Source organism: Macrobrachium rosenbergii, chromosome 54, assembly GCF_040412425.1.
Source record: "Macrobrachium rosenbergii isolate ZJJX-2024 chromosome 54, ASM4041242v1, whole genome shotgun sequence".
NCBI lineage: Eukaryota > Metazoa > Arthropoda > Malacostraca > Decapoda > Palaemonidae > Macrobrachium > Macrobrachium rosenbergii.
The window spans coordinates 37,530,698-37,545,697 of NC_089794.1; the positions used below are offsets into that span (position 1 = coordinate 37,530,698).

General features: G+C 36.2%; 1 protein-coding gene across 1 annotated transcript in view; it reads left to right on the forward strand.

The window, feature by feature from the left end:
• LOC136834983 (lachesin-like) overlaps positions 1–15,000 on the forward strand; it is a 609,100-nt gene that overhangs the window by 161,496 nt on the left and 432,604 nt on the right. The gene's annotated exons all lie outside the window — the stretch shown is intronic.

Consider the following 15,000-nt stretch of genomic DNA (forward strand, 5'->3'; position numbering starts at 1 on the left):
AGCTCTCACTTATTAAAAAGAGAAACATTAAACTAATAAATTAATAAACAGATAAACATGTATTAAAATGCAAGGAAATTAGTATTAGGATAATAATGCACTGCATCTTCGCTTGAACTTTTCAAGCTGCAATCGCACGACATCGTCAGGGAGACAGTTCAGGACGCGACTCTACTGAGACTGAGGAAAGAGCAAGATCTGTCCAGTTACTGTTCTACCGTCTACCACCAAGCTCTGGAAATTTCTTCGTGCCTCAGTTTTCCCAAGTTCTTATCACCTTCCATTTTTCACTGAGGTTTAAGCACCACTCTTCTTTTTTTTTCTCTCTCTCTTATTTTCTTCGCGTCATGGGTAGATAGAGCCCAATCAGGGGCTGGTCCCTGGGCTTTCTATCGAGTACATTAATACTATTTAAATAAGACAACCTTTAATAAATCTTTAATTTTCAATTTATTACTATGACAGAATGTGAACTTTGGCGATTCTGAGAGATCGTTCCAAAATACACTAAACTGGATTCTTCCTTGAAAGCAATATATTGCCAATAATCAAGGCCCAATCAAAACACGTTTCCACGATTTCCATTCTGAATCACTCAAAGAATTCCACCCAAACCAAATAAATCATTGTGAGTTCCGGTAATGAGAGAGAGAGAGAGAGAGAGAGAGAGTCGAAGTCCATTTCATGGCCTTTGCATTCGAAACTTACAAGTTCTCCTCGTAAACATTACACGACTTGACCCACTGAATATTTGAGGATCGAGGAAACGCTAGAAACAAAATTTGAGAAATAAACACCAGACCAGAATTCACTTAACTCGAAGGTAATGCGTATTCAATAACGTTCGAGCCCTTTTAAAACGCAACGAAAGCTTTTGTAAGGACCGAAATGATCTTAATTCTAAAAGAAATATAAATTAATACGTCGAAAAAGATCAAAGATCTACCCCAGAATCAAAACGGGACTGTAATGAAATTCGAATTTTTAAGCTGATTACATAAACATTTCATTTCAGGGCATTCCCTTCGGGTTGGCTGTTTGTCATTCAGTGTAATTACACTTGATTGGCTCAAAAGAAAGTCTTAATGCCTAAGCATTGCATCTCAAAGCGTTGCAATGCTAGTTCGAGGCATTAAGATAACCTCTCTCGAAATGTGTGGGAAGAAGTGTGGCATTAAAAAAACGTAACCTCTTTCGAAATTTGTGGGAAGAAGTGGGCCATTAAAAAGATAACCTCTTTCGAAATTTGTGGAAAGAAGTGTTGCACAAAACGATAGCCTCTTTCGAAATGTGTGGGAAGAAGAGTGGCACTAAAAAAAGATACCCTCTTTCGAAATAAAAGAGATAACTTCTTTCGAAATGTGTTGAAACAGCGTAGCACGATAATTCCTTCAATCATATAATTATTGTATTACTCTGGACATTGCCCTTTATGGCGTCTTCCTTGCTCCACCCCTAAACTCAAATCATCTTTGCACAGGACAGATTTAATCCAAGAGGAAGGTTTGTAACACCATTCATGCTACCTCTTCCATGAATGTTCTGTGGAAAAGGTTACTCCCTAACTGCACAATTCCGTTAGTGCTTTTTCCATCTAGTGACAGGCTACGGCCCTCTCCTCCAACTTTTATTTTCCCCCCTTATTCCCTTACATCCTTCCTAAAGGTCTATCGTTTCCTCCGGGGTTATACCTTGTCTGAGTTCGATAAGGGTACTTCTATTTTACTCTGTAGGAACTACATGTGTGTGTGTGCACATCCATACGCATACATATATTCACACACACACACACACACACACACACACACACACACACATATATATATATATATATATATATATATATATATATATATATATATATATATATATATATACACGCTAACTAATTGACTGCTTGGGAAACAACAAACACCACAACAGGATCTACTGGAACATCTCTGAAGTGCTCCTTATCCCCCTGAGACACTATCATGACCGCTAGACAATAAGATAGGAAGGTTAATGAGCGGCCAGTGGATCTCAGAAGTGATGCTGCATGAATATAATGTAATCCTGGACTTAGCATTCTGAGGAGTTTTTAAATGTACAAGACAGTAGAGCGGCAGAGCTGAATGACACGAAAGTGGAAGGGGTTCAAGGAAGTCTGAGACAGCTCGGAGAAGTAGCTTTTATGAAAGATTATTCCTTTTCTGTAAAGTGGAAGTTTTAGTCTGACGCCTCCGCCTGCCTATTTAAGACTACAGGTCTCCTTCTGCATATTTCCATCATTTTAATAAGGCATCAATTGGCCTTCAATAAGGAATAATACTTTTCTGAAAGTTGTGCGCTTCCATTTGTCATTCCATATCCTATTTTAGTTTGCTGGACCACAAGTTCGAATTTCTAATTAAGATCCTTTTGCTTTTGCATGTGATTATTCTGGTCAATATTTCTCACTTGACCCGCTGTACTGGTCACTAGTCACATTTCCTTATTCCTCATTGAGACAAAGCAAGGACTTCTTATCGTGGTTCGTTTATTGGGAAAACTCTCTATAATCATATTACACTGCCTGCAGTGGGTAATGCCTCCAGGAAAATAAAACTAACTTCCCATTATAGAAAGAACGCACGACTGAATATTACCCCAAGCAACTGTGTCTTTCGCATTTTTAAGATCAAAGGTTGAATGCTGAAAAAGCTGACAAATTTCCTCTTTTACAATGACGGAAAACTGGAATGGATGTAATCGAATCGTTCCTGACGGACATAATCAACTGTCTTGGTTAAAACACAGCTGATTATATTATGAATTTAAATTACTACTTTTTATCGACGTTCATAAAAATATACCCATTTAATGAAAATGAAATAATTTCAAATTCAAGCTTATCGAATACAGATATTCAAGCGTGAAAAATTAAAAATAGTTTGTCTTACTAACAGAACATCGAACTAGCCTCCTAATATCTTTATATAGCCCAGATTTGATGTAGAGGGAAATGGAAGAGAAAAGGAAAAGAAAGGAAGCCACAGACCTGCCTTTTAAAACACGGAAGGTTATACGATGCAAGGAAAACGGGGTCAGAAAGAGAATTCAAAAGCTTGGTAGTAGAGTAGAGGAACGACACTTACCCCGCTGACTTTGTTCGCCAATATTTACTGCTGGCTCATTTACCATTCTTTGTTACCTCATTTCCTCTTTAATTCTCTCTTTCATTTTCATTTCCATGGAAGTTGCTTTGAAATTCAATGGCCTTTTACGTTTGTTCTCTAGAGAATGTTTGTTGGTATGAAGTATACTAATCAATAATATTGACACATAATCATAATTATCCATTCTATTTCCAAAAATCTACTTTACCGAAAGATAAAAAAAAAATATTGAACATAAAATAACATCCATATTAGTTTCTGGAACTAAACGAGTATCTTTTGATTTAAAGAAAAGCAAATGAAGACGAATCCCTAAAATACGACCAGTAGAACAAGGCACTCCTACTAAGTCTGTCTCGTGGAAAAATCCCACCAGACACACATGAATCTAACATCTGCTGAACGCACAGCATGGAACAGGTGTTCCCATAAAGGAACACCTGTAGAGCACAACCCGTTAAACCAAACCTCAAGGTCCACCTTGAATTTTTCAGAGACCAACATCAGGACGCACGAAAAGCCGCAGAATTTCTGTCTCTAGATGACCACCGATTAATCCTCTGTTGTAATAAAAAAAAAAAAAAAAAACTCTCAGCCTCTCGAGATCCATCTCCCGCACCCTCTGACATTCAGCATCAAGCATTCCGTCGCGGGGCCGTGAAATATTCAGACGGGCGGGTGGCAAGCGACGCCATCAGAGCATGACACGTGTACGAACACGGGGAAAAACAACCCGGGACACTGATGCAGAATCTACTAGAACACGAAGGGCGTACGAGCACGGAGAAAATGATCGCAATAAATTAATAAATACGATATTTAAATATGGCCTGTGTACGACGCACAAGCCAGAAAAAAAACTAACAAAAAGCTCATGCAGATGTACGAACACGGAGAAAACGATCAAAAGAAAATACCGTGCGTGCGTGCGCGCAAACAACACACACACACACACACACACACACACACACACACACACACACACATATATATATATATATATATATATATATATATATATATATATATATATATATATATATATATAATGGGCTAAAAGTTACATTAATACGTATGCATATAATATTATGTAACAACACGGGAAGAACACTATATATAATATGCTAAAAAAAAACCACCCCAGGTACATAAATATGGACTACGTGAGAAAATGATACGCGTACAAACGCAGAAAATAATACAGATGTATGAATACGGCATATGTACGAACAAGAAAAACACATCCCAACTACGTCAAAACCAGCTACATGAGAAATACGGTGCACTGACACATACAACGATCGCAAGAATAAAATACGGATTACGTATGAATACGGTACGCGTACGAACATGAGGAAAACTGACCCCTTACACGGAGAAAGCGGTCACAGCAAAATAGGAGGGACTATATTTTAAATGCGGCGCGTGTACGTACGGGGGAAAAACGATCGCAGGCGTAAAATGTAGACGAACTGACGCGCAACACGTGTCCGAAACGGGGAAAAGTGATTACACGATGTAACAGATAAAAGACTGATTGACTGTAGGGTATCTGGCGTTACACTATGAGTCACTATACAAGGACAAGAAAGGATGTATCGGCAACATGAGAGAAATAAAGATGCTATAAGTGGATTTATGCTGATAAATTTCACGTGATCAAGAATGAATGACAGTGTATGAGATATTTTTTATCTTTTTGCATGTATGAAATGGACGTAAGAAGGATAATTCCGTATAACAGTTATCAATACACTGATGTATTCAGATAATCGAGATAATTAAAATACCACATACCAGTTGGGTTGGTGTTTATAAACTTAACAAAATAATTAAGATTTAAATATCCCTTATATGCCAAAGATATTTTTAAATTTATTGAAGAAATTATGGCTGCAAAGTCACAAATTCACAAGAAATTTATGTGCAATGCTGTATTAAAAATCCCATAACATGCATTCTAAGTTTATGTAATTCTCTTGGGTGTAATAAACGCATCTCCCATATGAAATAGTTAAACAATTTACGGATTTATAAGGGTGACTATGATTAAAGGTCCTGAACAATTTATGGATATTGCAAAGAAATTAAAAATAAAAAAAAAGGTTCATTATCCCCAATACGTTCATGGATTAATATCAGATTAACTGCGATTAAAAACTACCATAAATTCTATGGTTTGTTAAAAATATTGAGATGAAAATTTCCATTCAGACCAAATTAATTTCTGGATTTATCAGAATATAATGAATTAAGAAGCATAATAAAATATCCATGATATTTACTGATCAGGCAGAGTTATTAAGGCACAACTGGTCCGGAAAAGAAATAACAAATTTAGATATTCAATTATGGGAATAATAAAGGTATAGTCTGTGAATATTAAATACCTTCACTTACAAGAGATAAAGAAACTGATGGTTGTGTTCGATAAAACATTTCATACGAAAAGGCAATCATTAAAATCTAAGGATATGTCGTAAGTGATGAAGAAATGTATCAGTGATATAAAGAGCTTTATAGCTTTACCCTAAAGAACAAAAGATGATGATGATGAGCATTCGGAATTATGAAGGCAAAATGCTTATCATAACAATAATAATAATAATAATGTTATTTATGAACATATAGCATTCTTGACTTAATGTACTTTTAATGATGATGTTGATAATGGCAAAATTACAGTACTGAAGATGATGAGAATGATGATGATACAGAGGGTTGGATATAATTTTTCATAATATAAAATCAATAATAAGAATGTTGAATTTTATAGTAATGATGCAAATACTAAACATATGGATTCGATGAAGTAAGGTAACTTACACCATCACAATAAAAATAATAATGACAGTAAGGTATCTTATCCAATAATAAAAATAATGATTACATTGGTAATGATAAAGATGATGGTATCGAAATTATGCAATTATCAAGGGACGAATCCTTTATCACAATGACAGATGATACCCATAACAAAAAAGAAAAAAAAAATAACAAACAAGTTTATTGTTGTACCTGACGTGACGGGGGGATGTATACAACCCACGCTCGCACCGAAGTTCCCGAATCAAATAAACGATTAATTAGTTTGTTTAGGAACCAATTACCTTTTAGTTGGGCGAAATAGATGTTTAAATAACTACTACTTGATTGAATTAGTCGACGGGTAAATAGTATGTTCGTTTGAAAAATAATCGCTTTGATTGTTCCGGTGTTCATCTTTAATGCAATGACGGTTGTGGGTGGAGAGAGAGAGAGAGAGAGAGAGAGAGAGAGAGAGAGAGAGAGAGAGAGAGAGAGAGAAGCAGATTTTACGACGAGAAGGTAGAGAAGAGAATGATGAAGTAATATTGTGCATGAGAATGAATAATTGCATGCTTCCATTATAAACAGCTTCTCCTCTCTCTCTCTCTCTCTCTCTCTCTCTCTCTCTATCTCTATATATATATATATATATATATATATATATATATATATATATATATATATATATATATATATATATATATATATATATATATATATATATAGAGAGAGAGAGAGAGAGAGAGAGAGAGAGAGAGAGAGAGACAGACAGACAGACAGACAGACTCTATAAGTTAATTTCTCTCTATCCAGATTAATAGCTCTCTCTCTCTCTCCACTCTCTCTCTCTCTCTCCTCCCTCCATATTAATATATACATAATGTTATGACAACAACAACTGCAGGGGTAAAAAATATGGAGATACGTAAAGCAACATAGAAGAAAGGATAGACCATGATAGTGAGGTGGTTCGGCTATGTGTAGAAAATGGAAGAAAGTAGGCAGGTAACCTTGCAAGAGGAAGGAGGAGAGGAAGAACTGGAGAATACCGGGCAGACTCTTGATCTGCACGAGGTACTAGAGGAAAGGGCCTTAATACATTGTAAGAGGGAATATTCTTGCGCGATAAAGGTCCATGGTACAGCGTGTACAGCGGAGATGATGCCTGCTGATGGGCTCTCCATACAAAAGGATTATCTTTGATTCAGCCACTAAAGTATGAGTAATTCATTAACTATATTCATCACTATGCTTAATAAATTGCGATACACATCACGGCAAGCTTAGGAGACAACGCCACAATGTTGTTACTTACTACTTATTAATGTTACTTAATTAACATTACTTTCTTATTTGGTAAACGTGCTTTTTGTTCAGCGACTTTGTTTACCAGGCAGCACTGCCAACAACTTCTCGGTTGCGTACAAAAAAGTGTGGGGATGAATATAACTTGCTGCATTGTGATGTTGCCATAAGTTTTCTAAGCTGGCTTTGGCGTGTACCGAAATTCAAGAAGCAAGCTGATCTTCGAAAATGTGTTGAAATATCACCGGAGAGCTTGGTACTCTCATCAATTATTCCATCTTGTGTCCACTGCAATCTCTCTCTCTCTCTCTCTCTCTCTCTCTCTCTCTCTATATTTATATATATATATATATATATATATATATATATATATATATATATATACATATACATATACATATATATATATATATATATATATATATATATATATATATATATATATATATATATATATACATTAGCATTACTCCTTGCTACTCCTTGCTAGTTGCTAACTGCTCCGCACAGATTTTTCATTTTTTCATGATGAATTTGGCGCAATGCATTACGATCTGCAGAGTCATCTCAATTTCAATCTAATACCATAAAATAAACGGTATCTTGGTATGGCAATGAATCTTGCCATGATAACGAAACTGTTAAGATTTGGTCGATTTAGAATAAAGCTTCAAGAAGAATATTAGGAGTCAGATGGCAGCATAGACTTAGATATGATACCATACGGGAATGTATACAGATAAGATAATGATGGAAGGGAGATGGACATGGCTTAGACGTGTCCTTCGCTCATCCTCTTGGAGAATAGTACGTGATAGTGTCAGATGAGGTCCTGCTGGGACCAAAAGAGTTCGAAGACCCAGACCTACTCGGATGGGAACTGTTAGAAGGGAGGCTGGAGATCAGTGGAGATCTGTGGAAGTTAAAGCTCCGGAAAGACGTGAATGGGGGAATTTCATAGAGGCCCTTTGTGTCACACGGCCTTGGAGGTGATGATGATGATGATTATATTTATATATACAGTATGATGCTTAAAAAATCACAGTAGCTGCACGTGACTTCAGTGTACAAGCGAGTCCCACAGGAAAATGACAGCCAAAAGTTCAGTACTTCTGCCTGTCATTTTCCTGTGGATTCGCTTATACAGTATATATATATATATATATATATATATACACACATACATATATATATATATATATATATATATATATATATATATATATATATATATATATATATATATATACAGTATATATAATTTATACACTGTATATATAAATAATACATATACATACATATATATATAGTTATATAATTGGATAGAATTTGTCTGCGTGCACGGTAATATACATAACTATGTACATATACATTACACTGAAATTAACCATACACAACAATAACCACATGAAATACACGCTAATATGAAAGTTTGCAGACTCGCCTTTATCGGGACTTAATCTGGAAAGACTCTGACACGAGATTGTTAAAACAATGGCATATCTATTACAGAATAATAATGCATCCTCGGGAAAACGCCACCCATTCATATGAATGTCAGGCAGACGACGGATGAAAGCTGGTTTATCGTTTATGAAATAATTTCTATTAGATGCGAAATTCTATTTAGTTTTTTCTCTCGGTAAAGGTATGAATAATTTTTTGGTTAAAAATGGGAAAAACGGGTGAAACCTGACGTTATTATGACACAAGTGGGTTTCATACCAGAAAAGTGAACATTAAAATTTCAGGACTTGCATACATATAATTACTATAATCATGTAGCTTAAAAAAATAAACTAAAGAATTTAACCTGGTCTTGTCCGCGTCAAATTTTAACAGAAAATAACTACTATAAAGATTAGAAAAGATTAATACACTGATACGTAAACAAAAGCACAATGTAATTGGTACTACAACAAGAAAGACTTAGGGGTTATAAAAACAAATGTTTTTATGAACACAACAACAAATATCGCCTGAGAATTACAAAACATAAGCTGTTAGAGCTATAAAAATAAAGGTATTTTGCCATTAAAAAGAAAAAGCTATTTAAGTGTCACTACACATCATAATAACCTTCGGTGGCAGTAAATAAAAGGACCTTTTGCCCATCAAAAATAAAGCCCTATATACTCGTATGTATACAAAAAAATTTTATGGCTACGAAAATAAAATAATTTGGGAGGTGTACTGACAAAGGCTGGTAAAGCATACACTCACAGCCAATCAGAACAAGGGCCTTTGCGTGTGATGCTAAACAAGGCCTTCAACAGCCAATAAAATAAAAGGATATCAGTGGTAATCATAAATCGACCTTTCAGAGGATATAAAAAAAAAAAAGGTCCTTTCATGGCATATTAGCACAGAGGCCTTTCCGTGGCCATCAATTCAAAGACTCCCTTACTGAGCATTATAAAAAAAATCCTGCTAGAGTTAAAGCCCTTAGTGGACATTAAAACAGAGATATTTAGCAGATTTGGCCAAAAGAACAAAGGTTATCGGTGGCCACCAAAGCAACGGAGTAAGTGACCCATAAAATAAGGGATTTTGGGGCCATCAGAGCATACTTTTTGTGACCACTACAAAAAAAAAAACCTTTAGTGACCAACATAAATGGAGCTGGGACTTTTCCTTTCTTCACTCTTCCACTAAACTTTCTTTTTACTCTCTTAGTACATTGGCCCAGTATTCTTTATCTCTTATGTGCCAACCGGCTCTACTCTCCCCTAATTGAGCTCAGTTATATTTAAACATTTGATCTGCCCTTCTTACCCTCCACCCACAAGATGTGGGACTCTCTACCTTTGCATAATTATAATTCAATCAGTCTCAAAACAAGCGTTTAAACTGTCCACTGTAATTTACAGAACAGGAAAATGGAAGTCACAAATACCAAATATGTTTTAATACATTCCGAAACAATCTGACATCATTACCGAGGATGGTAGAGAATTCCACATCCTGAAAGGGGTGGGTAAGTGAGAGGATGGGGGTAGTAAGTGAGAGGATGGGGGTAGTTGGTGGATGAGAGATAAATGCCCAGAACCATTCCCACCCACTTTTTTTGGGCTATCCGAATTTTTTTGTTTTAGTGGTCACATACAGTATTTTCTGATGCCCACAAAAACCTTTGTTTTCTTTATCATTAATGTGCCTTTGTTCTGGTGGCCACCAAAAGCATTTCTTCTGTTGGCCAATAAAACCTAACTTTTTTTTTTTTTTCCCCTGTTCCTGCCCAATATATCATTTTGGTATCATCTTCTAAGGGTATTTGTTCTGGCAGAATTTGTTTCGGAATGGGGGTTTCTAGGTGATTCCACCTATCAGTTCGAATTCCTAGCTCCTGCCGTCGTCATCAAATCCTAACTGAAAGGAATCTAATGATATATGGAGTGTGAGCAAAAAGGAGTGAAAACCTCAGAGTTTTAACATTAGAAAATATAAAAAAATAGAAGAAAAATATCAAACACACAAGTAAAAATAAACTCAACGATGAAAGCTAAATTCTGAGGGCGGGAAAACACAGACCCAGACTTCTTGTGGCCACCGAGAAGGGGGAAGGGATCTTCTCCTACCTTCCTAAACAAACGCTCTTCAGAACACAGTTTTTCTTCCCTGTCCCTCCAATGCTCTAAGAAAATGGGAAAATGCGTTGAATGGAAAGAAGGGAAAATAAAGTAAAGGAATATGCAACATGGAGAAGATATTGATGAGGAAAGTGAAGGAAAAAGTTAAGTATATCTTAGTTTAACCAGACCACTGAGCTGATTAACAGCTCTCCTAAGGCTGGCCCGAAGGGAAGGTAAAAATACATTTGAGGGAAGGAAAGGAAGCAAAATTAAAACAGAGGGAAAAATGGAGTTGAAGGAAGGGGAAGCATGCAAAGATAGAGGTGGAGGAAGAGAAATAAAAGGAAACAGTCAGATGAAAAGGAAAGACAGAACTGAGAGGATAAGCAACGAACAAGTTTCATGAAGAAGGACGGGACAAAAGAGCCTAAGGAAAGGGACGGAGGAAAGAATGATGAGAGTAGCAAGAGCGGAGAGAGGGAAGGGAGGAAAATAGGAAACAGGACGATAAGTGTTGAAAAAGTGGGAAAAGTAAATGATAACGAGGTGTGACGGGGAATATATAGTAACCTTGGAGACATGTGAATGCTTCCTTCGCTAGGGAGGAAATGGGGTAAAAGTAGGGGAGAAAAATGGAAAGAAATAAAAAATATATGAAGAGAGGGAGAAAATAGGGAGAGTTTTAAGAGATCAGGAAAAATGCAAAGAGTGCCAATAAGATATGGAAATAGAAGGAATAAAGCGATAATTTAGGAAAGGGGTAAGATACTATGATAAGAGTGGGGGGTGGGGCAACAAGAGGAACAATAGACCAGGTAGGAATATGAAGAAGGAAATAGAATTAAAGACTTAGGAGAACAGAATGAAGGGAAAAATAAGTGATAAGAGCGACAGCAGATGGGGGAGGGGGAGAGGAATAACAGACCAAATATGTGTAAGGGGGAAGAATAGGAGACAAGAGAGAAGCGCGGAGGATGTAGAGGACACAACGGGGACATGGCCTAAAAATTAGGACCGGGTAGGGGTGAGACAACGGTAGGAGGGAGGTCAGTCGACCGGGGAGCGTGGACAGTGTAGAAGGAGAAGGGGAGGGGGGGAATTTGGGACAAAGGAGGATAGTGGGGCAAGGGGACAGGAGAGAAGGAGGCCGCCGGATCCTACTCGTGATATCATTTCGGGGACCATTAGCCTTGCATTCAATTTAGCGACGAAAACTCGGACCAAACAGTCACTCCTTTTTGAGGGGAGAAATACGAAGGTCCGAAGGGAGAAGGGGAGGGGGAGGGGAGGGGATGGGGGAATGGAAAGGGAGAAAAGCTATAGGGGTGATCTTAGGCCGTAGAAGAAGTCCCCGAGGGTCAGAGTGAAAAAGATGAAGGGGAAAGGAAGAAGCGTGATCCTTATTATGCCGTGAAGCCTCCTCCGCTGATAAGCGGATCAGAAGATTAAAAGGATTTACGAATAAAAAGGACACAGAGACAGCGGGAGAACAGGCTTAAACTATAAAATATAACAAGAAGCTAGTAAGAAAAAACAGATTAAGCAATAAGAATAAACTGTCAGAGAGAGAGAGAGAGAGAGAGAGAGAGAGAGGAAAAACATTACACATGGGACACACAGATGATAAAATAAAAAATTAATTATAAATACACCTTTATATATACTTATATAATTGCTCACATTATATATAAGAATGTATATAACATATATATAACATATATTATTGAGAAGTTAAAATATATACAGAAACTAAAATTGAGATGATGATGATGATGATGATGTGGAGAGAGAGAGATTGAGAGAGAGAGAGAGAAATACACTATAAACAAAGATAAAAACACATATACAGTATTGTATATATACCTGTACTGTATACATATATACATTAATATATATATAATATATATATATATATATATATACACACTCATTATATATATATATATTATATATATATATATATATATATATATATATATATATTATTATTATTATACATTATTATTATGAGTGTATTGTTTGATGATTGTGATGATTTTCTTCCATTTTTTTTAATTATAGATAAAAAGGGCAGATTACTATCTATACTTATAAATACATAGGGATGAAACAAATGCACACTCATTAATATACATATAATGAGTGTGTATTTATAGTGTAATTATAGATGGGCAGATTACAAGCCTCTTTATCTTTGTAATTTCAATAAAAAATAAAGAAAATTCCACATCATCAAAACAACAACAACAACAACAACAACAATAATAATAATAATAATAATAATAATAATAATAATAATAATAATAATAATAATAATAATAGTAAAATTCGTAACCTACAAAAATGCCTCAGCAATAAAAATGAGCAAATGTTTCGCATAACAATAATACCAATACTGACAGCAATAAAGAGCAACGGCGCCAGCAATCCCAACTTCAGCAATTAACGGATTAACTAATTATATGAGCCTAATCAGAAGCAGTTGGACGAACACAAAGCCGAGTAAATTCATTAATAATTTTGCTCTCGCGTGTCCATTAGCTCAGTGCCTAAAAATCACGGGCTGGAGAGCAAAAAAATTTAATAGCGGAATAACTCGCAGCGAAAATGTGAAAATGAAAACGGTAAAAGTTAAGGGAAAATAAGTGACAGTAAATACGGTTAAGATTTACGTAAATGGGAGATCCGGATCTTTTTTTTTTTTTTTTTAGTTTGTACAGAGGAGTTATAGTATTAATATCAATCATATCAACGGCTCGAGGGGAAGGGGTTAATCTGGTGTAATGCCTACAGTGCGCCACTAAACATTTTGGAGCCGCTCCCTATATATAAAGACGATTATTCAAAAGTAATAATAATAATAATAATAATAATAATAACAATAATAATAATAATAATGGAAGTCTATAAATTTAACTAACTCATGAAAATTATTCCAATATTATTATCTAACTCTTTTATACGAACCCAATTCAATTTCGACCACAGGAAGAAATATGCGACAACAATCTCAAGTGATGACAAACACCATCTTATTAGTTTATTCAGGGAACACAGAGGAAGGTAGAGGTTCTCCAATCCAAAAGTAAAAGGCATAAAGAGAGATTCAATTAAGTTGACACCCGTGTTCGTGACTTTCAAGTAGCAAGTGCAGGAGTAACGAACCTGATGATGTAGGAATGAATCTCTCTCTCTCTCTCTCTCGAGAGAGAGAGAGAGAGAGAGAGAGAGAGAGAGAGAGAGAGAGAGAGAGAGAATGTTTCTCCTATGATTAACAGGATTTAGGAACAAAAGATGGTACAGAGCCTCAGAGGTAAAGGTTACACGTAGTAGAGATTAAACATATCTTGGAAAAAGGAGAGAGAGAGAGAGAGAGAGAGAGAGATCAATAAGCACCGATAAAATTAATACTTCCTGAGAGAGAGAGAGAGAGAGAGAGAGAGAGAGAGAGAGAGAGAGGAAAAATCAACGATTAAAGGAATACCTCCTGAGAGAGAGAGAGAGAGAGAGAGAGAGAGAGAGAGAGAGAGAGAGAGAGAGAATAGAACACCTATAAAGAAAGAGCAGCGATACTTAATGGCGTCAATACAGCACGCTGTTTTGCTTTCGCTTTTTATGAGGGAGGGAGAGACAGACAGACAGACAGACAGAAGGTGATGAGGAGACGTTATAGTGATACTTGGTCTTTCATGGCAATAAAGACCAGATAGAGACAGCCGCGTTGCCTACTTATGAGGGGTTTATTATCGCATCTTCGTTTGGTGTTTTTATGTCTCTATCTCATGAGAATTATATCTATATTGTAACTTTCTATCGATGCTATCTGTATACTCATCTCTACCCTCGAGTCATCGTTGGTACTGCCCTCTCTTCAAAAGCAAGAATTCAGTCTGATCCCTAGAAAGGAATGAACGATTCCGTCATTTTTCCTGTTAACCTATGTAGGTACCTAATTAAGTACCTGGTGGTTGGTCAACTGTTGTGGGTTGCAGTCATGGATGGATACACAACAAAGATAAAAAATAAAAATCTACATAAAGAGAATCATAAAATCTAATTTGGATATGCCTCGACGAGTGAATTCCCCTTTCTGACAAGGTGGAATCTGCATCTCTCTCTCTCTCTCTCTCTCTCTCTCTCTCTCTCTCTCTCTCTCTCTCTCTCAACACAGAAGTAGT